A 15394-nucleotide genomic window follows, 5' to 3' on the forward strand; every position below is an offset into this window, starting at 1 on the left:
AGGATCTCTGTTAGCAGGTAACATTTAAAGGGGGATCTGAAGACCAAGGAGAAACCAGCTCTGTGATGATTAGGGGGATGGGTATTATGGTAGAGGGAACAGCCAGTGCCAAGACCTTGAGATCGGAAATACTTGACTTGTCACAGGAAAAGAAAGGCCAATGTGGTTGCAACATTGTAGGCAAGAGAGAAGCAGAGAGGAGGAGCTTGGAAAGATCAGCAGGGGTCAGACTCTGTGGAGCCACAGTAAGGAATTCATCCTGAGCATGACGGGAAAACTATTGAGGGCTTCCATTGGGAATGTGACAGCATAGAGCTATGTTAAATGCATGGCTGCTGGAGCCAGCCTGCCCGGGTGCAGATCTCAACTCCACCATTTCCTAGCTATGTGATATGGGTAAGTTATTTCACTTCTCTGTGCCTCTGTCTCCTCATGGTGAAATGTAGATGACAATAGCGTCAACCTCATAGAGTAGCTGTGAGAATTAAATGAGTTCATATTTGCAGACCACTTAAAACAGAGCTTGGTATGTAGAGTTCATATATAAGTGTTTATTCAGTTAAGGAAATTAAAATCTGATTTTTGTTTTTAAAAGATTATTCTGGTTCCATTGTGAGCAATAGATTGTAAGGATATGAGAGAACCAGGGAGACATATTAGAAGGCTATTCAAAAGAAATTAGGCTGGTCTAGGGTGGAATTGGGGGTAAACTAGAAACAAATACGTATATCTACATATCAATGGTATGGAGGCTATAGGACCTAATTGTTGATATATAGTTAATATTATTGAGGTCTTCACGTATTTCCCAGGTCCAGATGAAAACAAGTGAAATGTTATGGCAGGAAAATTTGATTTTGTTGATTTTGTTGGTGTGAGTTCTTTTCCTAGAACCAAAATCAGGATGTGGCAGAGTCTGTCTAGATCTTTTTAAAAAATCCAACTTTCTCTCCCTGAGAACTGAGGAAGGCTGTATTTCCCAGCTTCCGATGAAGTTAAATTGGGTTTATGAGACTAGAGCTGGCCAATGGAAGGTGGGTGGAAGTGATATATGCCACCTCCAATCCTAGACTCCAAATTTCCCTGGAGACATTCAGCTACATCTCTGTTTCCATACCCCTATTCCCAGAGCCACACCATGGGAGAATCTGGGTCTGGATCCCTGAGTCATCACTGAAGAGTTGCCCAGAAGAGTAACCTAATTGACATCAGACTGCGAGGTGACTTGGAAATAAACATTTTATTGTATTAACTGAGATTTTGTGATTGCTTGCTACTGCAACTACTGTTGATTATCCTAGTTAAGGTTATCACATGGTTTTAGCAGAAACTAGTTAAAAATTTAATTGAGTTTTTAAAAACCAGGTTGGAAGAGAGCTTTTGATGAAAGTCTATATGACATTTACTTTTCAGTGCAGCTTTTCTAAATTATCTTTTCTAAAACAATAAAAAAAAGTCACTGCAGACGAGTATATCAAGTTTTGTGTTAGATATTTTGCTTTGGTAAGTACCAAGAGGAAGAGTTTCATCCTCAAGGAACTTATAATTTGGTTTAGAAGAAAAGAAATAACAATAATAAAAAAGTCACCACAACTACATAAAAGATTCATTATAAATAGGAAGTATAGCTATTGAGTATTATAGTTGCAGAGAAAGAGATGAGCTGCTGTAGATCAGAGTCTGTTGTGAATATTTAACTTTCCACAATGCCTGCAGAGAATAATTAAGGAGATGGATGGCAAGCAATGCAAAGCGATCAACACAAAGTTAGACAGCATGGGGGGAACAGTGTTCATTAAAAAACAACTCCCATCAGAAAGTAGGGAATTTAGATTCCTTTTACTTATTTTTCAAAAAATGTTTTTGTTTCCAAGCCAACAAAATATACATTAAAATATGCCCACAAAATACGCTGCTCACTTCTTATTAAGACTCAATGCATTACATAATCATCTTTGTTCCTAAAACTTCTTTGTATAATAGCATTTGACTCAGGAATTAAAATATTAGAACACTTTTAACAATGTATTACATATGCTTTACTATATATTGTTAGATTATATGTAAATGTATATATACAGTTGCTATATATTATCTAACATCTTTTTAAAAATTCAATTAAGAAAAGTTAATATTTTCTCTAGCGAATTATTACATCTAAAGCAACAATTTCTTTATAGAATTCTTTTGATGAAGTTCTTTCCCCCCCATTCTGATAGCATACAAATTTTATTTATTACCTCTAAAAGAAGATAGCTCAGGATTGACAAAACAAAATATTGAATGCATAATATCATAACTTTCAAAAATGACTTCCTCTCAAATTTTAACAGTTCTTAGGTATGCATTTCTTCTATAATAATAAATATAGGCAACTTGAGTTGACAAGTTTCCCTTCACAATCAAAATGTGTTGTTCCATATCAAAATCTACTGTATATTTTCCCTTAAGGAATTCATATGTAATTCCTTTTAAAAACACTTATTTCAAACCTACAAAAATATTGGTTTAAAACTCTGAAAATCAACAGAGAATATGCCTAGGAAAACTATAGAAATTCAGGGAAGGGAAAACTTCTTAAAAGGCCCACACATATACTCACTTGACCAGGAAACCAGCACAAAAACACCAGATAGAAAAGGGCATAGTCCATTAGTAAAAGAGACTCACTTGCTAAGCTCTGAGTGCATCTCAGAGAGGCAGTAGGTGGCCAGGCCCATCCCTCAGAGACTGAGACACTGGCGGCAGCCATTATTATGACCTAGGCCAGCGGTGATGACAAAGACACTGGCAGGCACCATTGGAATCCATCCTCTAGCCTGTCAGCACAGAGGTCTACTCTGCCCACTAGTACATGCGAGGCAATCGAGCACAGCCAGGTAGCACAGGCAGCCTGGCCCGGGGACCAGCCTCACCCACCAGCAAACCCTCAGCAGACTTGTACCCCTGGGTCTCACACATAGCCACACAGGTGATCTGCCCTGCCTACCAACACCTGAAACCCTTGTGTGCTGCTACACCTGGGGCCTGCTCCACCCATCAGCATACCTAAGGCAGCTGTGAAATACAGGGCCATATAGCCAGTTCACACCAGAGGCCAGCCCACCCAAAAGTGAGCTGGCAACAGCCATGCACCGTGCAGCTAGCCTTGCCAGAAGCCTGCCCCACCCACCAATACATCTGAGGCAGCCAAACACCACAGGGCCATGTAGCCAGCCACTCCAGGGGCCTATAGCAGTTATGTGTCCTGGACCTAACAACCAGCCACACTGAGGTCCTGACTCACCAGCAAAATCACAGTAGTTGTGTGCTACCAGACCTCACAGCCAGCTGGGCTAGGGGCTTGCCAAGCCCAATAACATGCTCATAGCAGCTGCACATGACCAGGCCTCACACCCAGGTAGCCCAGGGGCCAGCCTGACATGTCCAAGTACCTGCAATAATAATAACAAGAGAAAGGCACATGCAGCACACACAGGGGACACCCCTGGAGCATTTGGCATGGGTAATGAGAGAGGAGCACACTGCTGGGCCTTATAAGACATCTCCTACATAAGGCCATATTACTAAGATCAGGAGACATAACTGATCCACTTAATACATAGAAATAAGCATAGAGAAGTAGGCAAAATTAGGATACTAAGGAATATGTTCCAAATAAGGGAACAGGACAAATCCTCACAAAAAGAAATAAATGAAACAGAGATAAACAATCTACTCAGTAAGGAGTAGAAACTAATGGTGATAAGGATGCTAACTGAACTGGGGAGAAGAATAGATGAACACAGTGAGAACTTCAACAAAGAATTAGAAAATATGAAAAAGAAACAGAGCTGAATAATACCACAATTGAAATGAAAAATTCATTAGAGGGAATCAACAGCAGAGTAGACAACACAGAAAAATCAGTGGTCTGGATGAAAGAGTATAGGAAATCACCCAAGCTGAACAGAAAAAAGAAAAAAATTAAAAAGAATGAGGACAGTCTAAGGGACCTCTGGGACATAATCAAGGGTACTAACGTCCACGTTATAAATGTCCCAGAAGGAGAAGAGGGAGACACAGGGGCAGAGAACATATTTGAAGAAATAATAGCTGAAAACTTCCTTAACCTAAGGAAGGAAACAGACATCCAGGTACAGGAAGCACACAGAGTACCAAACAAAATAAGCTCAAAGAGGCCCATACCAAGATATATTACCATTAAAATGTAAAGAATTAAAGATAAAAAAGAGAATCCTAAAAGCTGCAGGAGAAAGGCAATAAGTTACATACAAACGAATCCCCATAAGGCTATCAGCTGGGTTTTCAGCAGAAACCCTACAGGGTAGAAGGGAGAGGCATGATACATTCCAATGACTGAAAGCAAAAAACCTACAGCCAAGAACAGTATACACAGTAAGTTTACTATTCAGAGTAGAAGGAGAGATAAAGAGTTTTGCAGACAAGCAAAAATGAAAGAAACTCATCACCACTAACCTGGCCTTATGAACTTCTTGGTGACCATAAAACAAAACCTATAATAAATGCACAGAAAATAAAGAGAAAGGAATCCAAATATAATACTAAAGAAAACCATCAAATCACAAGGGAAGAGAGCAAGAGTAGAAGAAAGGAACAGAGGAGAACTACAAAAACACACAGAAAAAAAGTAACAAAATGGTAATAAGTACACATTTATCAATAGTTACTTTAAATGTAAGTAGACTAAATGCTCTAATCAAAAGACACTGGGTGGCTGAAGGGATAAAAAACAAGATCCATATACTCACTGCATACAAGAGACACACTTCAGACCTAAAGGCACTCATAAACAGAAAGTGAAAGGATGGAAAAAGATGTTCCATGCCAATGGAAACAAAAAGAAAGCTGGGGTAGCAATACTTATATCAGACTAAACAAAGTTTTAAAACAAAAACTGTAACAAGAGACAAAGATGGACATTGCATAATGTTAAAAGGACCAATCCAACAAGAAGATATCACACTTGTAAATATCTATGCACTCAACATAGGAGCACCTAAATACATAAAGAAAATATTAATAGACATAAAAGGATAAATTGACAGTAATACAATAATAGCAGGGGACTTTAATACTCCATATACATCAATGGATAGATCATCCGGAGAGCAGATCAATAAGGAAACATTGGCTTTAAATGATACATTAGACCAGATGCATTTAAAAGATAGATACAGAACACAACATCCAAAACCTGCAGAATACACATTCTTTTCAAATATATCTGTACATTCTCAAGGATAGATCACATATTATGCCACAAAACAAGTCTTATAAATTTAAGAAGACTGAAATAATATCAAGCATCTTTTCTGACCACAATGTTATGAAACTAGACATCAACGACAAGAGGAAAAGTGGAAATGTCACAAATATGTGGAGATTAAATAAAATTCTACTGAACAACTATTGGGTCAATGAAGAAATCAAAAGAGAAATCAAAAACTACCTGGAGACAAATGAAAATGAAAATCTATGGGACACAGCAAAAGTAGTACTAAGAGGGAAGATTATAGCAATACAGGCCTACCTCAAACAATCTAATATTACACCTAAAGGAACTAGAAAAAGATGAATAAATGATGTCCAAAATCAGTAGAAGGAAGGAAATAATAAAGTCAGAATGGAAATAAATGAAATACAGACTGAAATGACAATAGAAAAGACTAATGAAGCTAAGAGAAGCTTCTTTGAAAAGATAAACAGAATTGATAAACCATTAGCTAGAATCACTAAGAAAAAGAGAGAAGGCTCAAATAAAATTGGAAAATAAAGAGGAGAAATTACAACAGGTGCCACAGAAATACAAAGCATTACAAGAGAATATTATGAAAAGATAAATGCCAACAAATTGGATAATCTAGAAGAAATGGATAAATTCTTAGAATTATACAACCTTGCAAAACTGAATCAAGAAGAAATGGAGAATCTGAATAGACTGACTACTAGCAAGGATATCAAAACAGCAATCAAAAATCTCTCCAGAAACAAAAGTCCAGGACCAGATGGCTTCACTAGTGTATTCTACCAAACATCCAAAGAATATTTAATAGCTATCCTCCTCAAACTCTTCCAAAAATTTCAAGAGGAAGGGACACTTCCTAACTCATTGTACGAGGCCAACATTACCCTGATATCAATACCAGACAAGGACAACACAAAAAAAGAAAATTACAGGCCAATATCACTCATAAACATAGCTACATATATTGTCAACAAAATATTAGCAAATTGCATACAATAATATATTAAAAGGATTATAAGCCATGATGAAATGAGATTTATTTCAGGGATGAAAGGAATAGATATGATACACCACATTAACAAAATGAAGGATAAAAATCACATGATCATCTCAATAGATGCAGAGAAAACATTTGACAAAACCCAACGTCCATTTATGATAAAAACTCTGAATAAAATGAGTATAGAAGGAACGTCCCTCAACATAATAAAGGCCATGTAAGACAAACTCATGGCTAACATGATACTCAATGGTAAAAAACTGAAAGTTATTCCTCTAAGAACAGGAGTAGGAGAAGGATCTCGCTACTCTTATTCACATAGTATTGAAAGTCCTAACCAGAGCAATTAAGCAAAAAAAGAAATAAAAGGGGTTCATATTGTAAAAGAAGAAGTAAAACTGTCACTATTTACAGATGACATAATTTTACATATAGAAAACCCTAAAGAACCTACCAAAAAACTATTAGAAATAATAGATGCATATAGAGAATTTTCAGGGTGCAAAATCAACATACAAAAATCAGTTGCATTTCTATACACTAACAACAAAATAGCAGACAATCAAGAATACAATCCCATTTACAATCAGAATAAAAATAATAAAATACGTAGAAATAAATCTAACCGAGGAGGTAAAAGACCTGTACACTGAAAACTATAAAACGTAGTTGAAAGAAATCAAAGAAAACACAAAGAAATAGAAAGATATTCCACGTTCATGGATTGGAAGAATTAACAGAGTTAAAATGTCCATACTTCCTAAAGCAGTCTACAGATTCAATTGCAATCCTTATCAAAGTCCCAGCAACATTTTTCACAGAAATAGAACAAAGAATCCTAAAATTTATATGGAAAAATGAAGACCTCAAATAGCCAAAGCAATCCTGAGAAAAAAGAACAAAGCTGAAGTTATCACACTCCCTGATTTCAAAATATACTACAAAGCTATAGTCCTCAAAACAGCATGATTCTGGCACAAAAACAGACACATGGATCAATGGAACAGAATTGAGAACCCGCACATCTACAGACAGCTAATTTTCTTTTCTTTTTTTTTTCTTAATAGATTGGCACCTGAGCTAACATCTGTTGCCAATATTGCTTTTTTCTTTTTCTTCTTCTTCTCCCTGAAGCCCCCCGTACATAGTTGCATATCTAGTTATAGGTTCTTCTGGCTCTGCTAGTGGGATGCTGCCTCAGCATGGCTTGATGAGAGGTGCTAGGTGTGTGCCCAGGATCTGAACTGACGAAACCCTGGGCCACTGAAGCAGAGTATGCAAACTTAACCACTCAGCCACCAGGCCAGCCCTGACAGCTAATTGTCAAAAAAGGAACCAAGAACATACAACAGAGAAAGGAAAGTCTCTTTAATAAAAGGTGTTGGGAAAACCGGACTGCCACACTCAAAGCAATGAAAGTAAACCATTATACTACACCATAACAAAAATTAACTCAAAATGGATTAAAGGCTTTAATGTAAGACCTGAAGCCATAAAACTCCTAAAAGAAAACATAGGCAGTGCACTCTTTGACATTGGTCTTAACAGTATCTTTTTGAATATCATGTCTCTTCAGGTAAGGGAAACAAAAGAACAAATAAACAAATGGGACTACATCAAACTAAAAATCTTCTGCATAGCAAAAGAAACCATCAACAAAACCAAAACACAGCCTACCAATTGGGAGAAGATATTTGCAAATCATATATCCAATAAGGAGTTAATATCTAAAATATATAATGAACTTATACAACTCAACAACAACAACAAAACAACCTGATTAAAAAATGGGCAGAAGATCTGAACAGATTTTTTTCCAGGGAAGATATACAGATGTCCATCAGGCAAATGAAAAAGATGTTCAACATCACTTGTTATTAGGCAAATTCAAAAGAAACCACAATGAGATATCACCTTACAAGTGTCAGAATGGCTATTATTAAAAAAGACAGAAATAACAAGTATTGGAGAGGATGTGGAGAAAAGAGAGCCCTCATACACTGATGGTGGAAATGTAAACTGGTGTAGCCTCTCTGGAAATCAATATAGACAGTCCTCAAAAAGCAAAAAACAGAACCACCATGTAACCTAACTATTCCACTTGTGGGTATTTATCCAAAGAACACAAAAACACGAATTCATAAAGATATATGCACCTCTATGCTCATTGTAGCATTATTCACAATAGCTAAGACTTGGAAACAATCTAAGTGGGTATCAATGGATGAATGGATAAAGCAGATGTGGTATGTATATACAATGGAATACTACTCAGCCATAAAAAGATGAAAGCTGTCCATTTGTGACAACATGGATGGACCTTGAGGGTATTATGCTAAGCAAAATAAATCAGACAGAGAAAGCCAAATACCATAAGATCTCACTCATATGTGGAAGATAAAAACAACAACAACAATAAACACATAGACACAGACAATAGATTTGTGGTTATCAGACGGGAAGAGGAGAGAGTAAAAGGGGTAAAGGCGTACATATGTATGGTGATGGACAGCAACTAGATTTTTGGAGGTGAACGTGATGTGGTCTACACAGAAGTTGAAATATACAGATGTACACCTGAAATTTACACATTGTTATAAACCACGTCACCTCAATAAAAATTAATCAAAGAAACAAGAACTCTTTTTATTTAATTTAAGTTGGACGCTCTTTAAAAAAACCCTTTGAATTATTTTTTACAAAAACAACAAAAAAAGTGTTGCAGTATATGATAACTAAGAAATACATGAAAGGAAAATATTTACAAATATGTGTTATCTGGCTGGTAGGAAATGCTAAAATATTTAAATTACATGGAATAAGTAAGACAAAGCAATCTAGTCTCTGGTTTGGAAAATAATTTAGATATTTCCCGTAATCACTCAAGGAAAACCTCAGAGGATAATGCACAGTCAAATTTCTTAAAATTGTCATTTTCATTTCTCTCAAATATCTACACATAAAGTAACTTCTTCCAAAATCTCTTTTCTCCCCCATTACCTTATAAAATGCAGAATACTCCCACCCCCACCAAATTCAGCTGTCTCAAGCTCTGTCCTTTCATTTAGTGCCGTGTCCATCTGAATATCTGCTATTCCCGCCTTCCCGCATGCACTTGGTAGTCTTCTCTGCCTGGACCAAGCTAGTTCATTTAGTTCTTATCCACACCCATTACCCGGCCCTGCACAACAAATATCCATCAGCTGGGCAAGATGCAGTCTACAGAGTCTGACCACTGATTGGAAAAAAGTTAAATCACAAATGTAAAGGTGAATTTTGGACAAATGTCTTATTTTTACTTCAGAACATGTATAAACTTTTAATGTAATACATAGGAAACCTTCTTGAAAAGAATAAAATAATTTTCCTTATACACCTGAGTCAAATATCATCTCTTAAACCAGATGTTAATAGCAAAATATATTTTGAAAATATACTGCAAATATTAAACTATGTTTATCCATGATAGTCATTATCTTTAATTTTTATACAGCCTTCCCCAACCCAACCCCACAGTAGAGAATTTTTGTTTGTGTCTTCCACCTATCCATTTCTTTCTTTCTTTCTTTCTTTGGCTAGGAAAGATTTACCCTGAGCAAACATCTGTTGCCAATCTTCGTCTCTCTCTTTTTCTTTTTTCTTCCCAAAGCCCCAGTACATAGTTGTATATTCTAGTTGTACGTCCTTCCAGTTCTTCTACATGAGCCACCTCCTCAGCAGGGCTACTGACAGATGAGAGGTGCGGTTCCACTAAGGGAAGCAAACTCAGGCTGCTAAAGCAGAGCGTGCCAAACTTTAACCGCTAGGCCATCAGGGCTTGCTCCATATTAGAGATTTTTGGGATCCAAGTCTCAATATTCTCACTGAAGCCCTGCCATTGAATACAAATAAACTCATTCTGTTTTGCTTTGCAACTGGCTTTTTTCTGTATAAAAACATCTTCGCAATAAATTTAGTTGTAATAACTCTTTAAAAGCAATGTGAATTGGGAAATAATTTACATCCTTTTTTGTAATATATCCCTTTCTAAAAATATATAAACTTTCTAGGATTTTGCCATCACTGCTAAACATGAAAAGAGTTTTGCATGGACTTTCAATTTGGACTCAAATAAAATGTGGTTAATGTTAAATTATTACTTAACATTACTTTTTTCTTGATCAAAATAAGCTATTTTTGAAGAGGCAAAACATCTTACATATTCATGACTGCTGACATAGCCATTTAAATAGAATAGAGGTAAATTATACACTTCCAGAGAACTGAGTTGAGACTTTGTTAGATCTAAAAGTTAGATCTTTGTTAGAGATTTTCATTGTACTTAGACCAGAATATAGAAAAAGACGGGTAGAATGGACACTCAATGAGAATTCAGGAAACTTGTGTTCTATTCTTGGCTGTTATAATAAAATATGTCTCACTAAGAAAGTTCCAGAATCATGGTTGGCCTCAGTTTTTCATCTCTAAGTTGAGAAACTAGGCTGAATGATCTTCACATTTCTTTCCATCTCTAACAGTCTATGTATCAAAAGCAGAATGCATTGAACTTTTTGCTCAGTGCTTTCATGTGATGTAAAATTTGCAGTGTGGCCTTATAATAACCTGCGGACAGTTGAATGCTCTTGGATTCAACCAGAATATGCAATTATGACTTAATCTAATTGCCAATTGTAGATACAGTCACTGAAAGAAAAGTTGCTCAGTTATTCACATAATTAGTTTAACTAAATATAATGCCAGCTGAAACTATGCTTCATCAATACCACAACCCTATAAAAATCAGGATAAAAGTATCATCCTCTGGAAGATGAGCCAGAAGCTGCATTTCTAGATTCAAATCAATATATAGATTTAGATATACATATAGATAGATATGTACAGATTCAAATCAATATATATGTAGCTCCAAATCAATAACTTTAAGGGACAGTTCTCCACCTGCCTCCACCCTTCTGCCCTCTCTCTCTTTCTCTAACCTTCACTCCCTCCTTTTTTCATTAATTTCAAACAGCTTTTATGATCTAAATCTAAAGTGGAAATTTTGAATTTTCTTCATTTCATTCCCACTTTCATCATACTCCCTAACAATTTCCCATAGAATATTATTTTATAACATATTTAATATATACATAGTATATAATATCTATAATATATACATACTATATAACTATCTTTCCTTTTCCTACCTGCTTGAAAAATATCATTGTGATTCTCATCCCTTTCATGAAATTCCTAATAATTTTGTGACTATTTAACCCTGTCTGTAATTAACTCTGACTCAGACATCAAGTGTCTATAAAAATGTCTCTTAGACTCATCATGCTCCACTTTAAAATCTTTGACACATGTCCAAATTCCTACATTTATCATCCTTTGGCTTGAAGAACCTCTGTTACCTTTACATCTATGTATCATTTCTTTCATTTCTTAGTTTTCACTTGTATTATATGAATATATGTACCATTTTCACCTTTCCAATGAGACTCAGTGTTCTTTGAAAGCAGGTGCATGTCTTATTATCTTTATACCTGAGTCCAACCACTTCCCTTTCCCAAGACCCCTATACATGGCTGGAATGAAGGGGAATATTGTGGAGAAGGATGGAGGAGGGAGGTATGAGGGTTTGGAGAGCTTAGAGAACTGAAGTAGAGGCCAGAACCTAAGGTATTATGTCGCTATGTTTCTTGAGTATGAACTTCTCCCTTTGGGCTTAGCTTCTTGAGTATGAAAGGTTTTGGGTAGCAATGAAACATTCTAAACCAAGGAATCACATGATCAAGTATGTGCTTTGTAAGGGATGGAAAAACAAAGAAGCAGACTTAAGATAGGCAGGTCAGTTAAGAGCCAGTAATAATTTGTGTGAAAATTGCCAAAAGCCAGAATTACGACAACGACAGCAACAGTGGAAAGAGATGATGGAATTGAGCGCTTCTAAGGAGATCAAATTCAATGTTGTTTGTCAAACTGCAGATTGCTACCCATTAGTAGGTTGTGAAGTCAGTTTAGTGGGCCTTACCAAATACTGTTTGTTTTTATTTATATTGTTCACTTTTGGATCTTCTATATTTATTTAAATATTAATGAAGTTATGTTTGATATTTACTTCATTATTTCACTTTATCATCCACAATAAGGATACACATCTTTTATGAAACTTTGTTTCATTCATATATGTGGTGTGTGTGTATTTATATGTGTGTGTGTGTGTGTGTGTGTACTAGGTCACAACAGAAAATGTATTTCAGAGACAGAACATTACGAAGGCTGAGTTAAGAGAATGGGCTCTGGAAAGAAGTTGCCTGGCTTTGAATTCTGACTTCTTTATTTATTACCTGTGTGACGTGGGGAAAATTACTTAACCTTGTCTTGCCTCAAATTCCTTATCTGTAAAATGGGGGTAATAATGTCTATTTCATAGAGTTTTATAAAAATTCAATCTGTTAATATTTGTAAAGCTCTTAGATCAATGCCTTATTCATACTAAGGGCTACTTAAATGCTAGCTGTAATTTTTACTATAGGCAACAACAAAAAAAAACAAAAACAAACCCCCCCCCCCAAAAATAAAAATACTGATCTGGAGAACTTAGTGATAGACTAGAAGTGAGAGGTTAATGAGAGGATTACGAATAGGCTTAGCTTTCAGCAGAGTTCTCGGCAAGATATCTCAACTCATAGTTGAAGTCATAGAAAGAGAGGAGTTCATTCAAGGAGAGTGTAGAAACAGCCAAGTTTTTTCTGAAGAAGATTGAAAAAGAAGAGCTCAGAGATGAAGGGAAAAAAATTAAAGGATGGGGCTGGCCCCGTGGCCGAGTGGTTGAGTTCGCGCGCTCCGCTGCAGGCGGCCCAGTGTTTCGTTGGTTCGAATCCTGGGCGCGGACATGGCACTGCTCGTCAAGCCACGCTGAGGCAGAGTCCTACATGCCACAACTAGAAGGACCCACAACGAAGAATATACAGCTGTGTACCGGAGGGCTTTGGGGAGAAAAAGGAAAAAAATAAAAATAAAAATAAAATAAAAAATAATTAAAGGATGGATGGAATTGAACCTAAGGCAGAAAATGGGAAGAATTGGAGTAGTTAGCAATCTAAGAAAAAGGAGTGGTCTGTAGCATCAAATGTCGCTGGGAATTTAAGTAAAATGAATAGATGATTATCTATTGGCTTTTATAAAACAGTGGTTATTAATAAGAACAATTTCTTGGGGAGAAATTGTTCTTAGAACAAATTGGGGAATTAACTAATTTGACTGTTAAATGTATGGGAAAAAAGTAAATTGGTCATATTGAGTTTCTGTTTTCCTTTAGATTTGTGCAGGTAAAGTAATGGTTTGTGTTTTATCCTATGAATTGCATATAAAGCTGAGGAAATGGGAGCCACAGGAAGGTACTGTAGGTAAAAAATGACTGACTATCAGTGATTTCATATAATTTAACCTATTTAATGATGACTGCATATGGCAAGGCAAACAATGACAGACTTAATTTATTTTATCCCAATCCTTAATTAGGATTCCATGGGAATCCTGAAGGGCAGAGCACTGTTGTCTGTGTTTGTGAGTGTGTCTATGTTTTGGGGGCGAAGGGCAGTTTGACAAAGGCCACTCTTTTCTCATCGTTACATCCATGTGAGACAGTAGGGAGACCTGGAGAGGGGGAGGGGAAGCTAGGATCATTTTCCTGATGGACGTGCTCTGGAACCCGAAGAACCCTAGGTTCTTCTCAGACTGACACTAAATTTTGACAGGGAAGTGTGTGCGTTCCTGTTTCAGGGCCAGTGGTAGGATCAGCAGGTGAACAGAGTGATTATGCATACGAAAGATGGAAATTATGGGAAGTAATCAATGTGTGATTTTCCTTCTCTAAGAAGCACCTTTTCCCCTTTCTTATTCTCTTCCTTTGGGGTTCTCTCAGAAGACTGCCACTGCTGGGCTTGAGGAAGAGGGAGGGTCTGGCCTTTACTTTTAGAAGGATTCTGTTTGATAATCTGGATCAGGTCCACTATCCATAATTCCCCAACATTATACAATTTTTCAGTAAGGCATTACACCTATGAAAATAAGTCTCGCAGGAAATACACCTATGAATTTGCCCTAGGAGTTTTTTGACTTAAACAAAAACACTTAAAAACTTACAAAATCAGTCTCCTGTTGAAAGCAGAAAACATAAGAAAGCTATAAAAAACCTTCTAAATTTTTCTAGAAGCAGTAGAGTTCTGAAAAGTCACATTTTTAATGATATAATATCAGAAACATATAGATTAAATTTTACTTGATATATGTGAGAATTTATGTATAAGAAGAAGAAATGATTTTAGCAAAATGTAATTTGAGATTTTAACCATGATTGATGGTCGAGACAATGTACAAAGGAACCTACCTATCTTCCTTCAATATATAAGAAGTTCTAGCTCAAGGCTAAATTTATATTCAGAAAAATTATATTGGTGTAAATTTAGTCTCCAGCTAAAGCTTAACTTCTGATGCGCTGGGAGCAAACAAGTGAGCAGATTTCTTTCTTGTCCCTTGGCTGAATCTGGGTCGTACCTTTGAGGGTGGTGGTGGTGTAAGTGCCTGTGGGTGAGCATGCGAGTGGGAGGGACTGTTCGCTAAGCTTTTAGACCCTCAGCTGTGTGCATAACGCCCTCTGCTGGTCACTCAACACGTGAGTCAAGAACCTTCTATACAAAATGAAGTTGAAAAATATTATCCTTGCAGCCCTAAAATAAGCATTCAATTCTAGACTGGGTATTAAACTTATTTTTCTAAGTCCAAATTATAGTATTAAAGGGACCAGGGGTCTTTCGTTTGTGATACCTAATTTGATTTATCACATAACTTTGGCTATGACTAACGCAAAGATTTATAGCATCATTATAAAAGTTTGTTATGGGGAACTACAACCTTGCAAACAAATAAAATGAGAATCAGTTATTTGAATAATAAAAATATAATGCTGAATTTCCTTTGAATATCCACTTTTCACAGGGACATTTAAAATTTTTAAATTGTTATTCTACTCATATCAAATACTTATAATAATATTTGAGCACACAATTTGGAACTACCTCTATTGGAAAAAAACAATCTAGCTCTCCACATACATTATCATAATTCTTACATGGGGC

General features: G+C 36.3%; 1 long non-coding RNA gene across 1 annotated transcript in view; it reads left to right on the forward strand.

The window, feature by feature from the left end:
- Positions 1 to 257: 257 nt before the first annotated feature.
- LOC123289614 (uncharacterized) overlaps positions 258 to 15394 on the forward strand; it is a 45308-nt gene continuing 30171 nt past the window's right edge. Inside the window, exon 1 of the long non-coding RNA XR_011506589.1 lies at positions 258 to 396. This is a non-coding gene — a long non-coding RNA (uncharacterized lncRNA). The remainder of the gene's footprint in view (positions 397 to 15394) is intronic.

Source organism: Equus asinus, chromosome 10 (assembly GCF_041296235.1).
Source record: "Equus asinus isolate D_3611 breed Donkey chromosome 10, EquAss-T2T_v2, whole genome shotgun sequence".
NCBI classification, from domain to species: domain Eukaryota; kingdom Metazoa; phylum Chordata; class Mammalia; order Perissodactyla; family Equidae; genus Equus; species Equus asinus.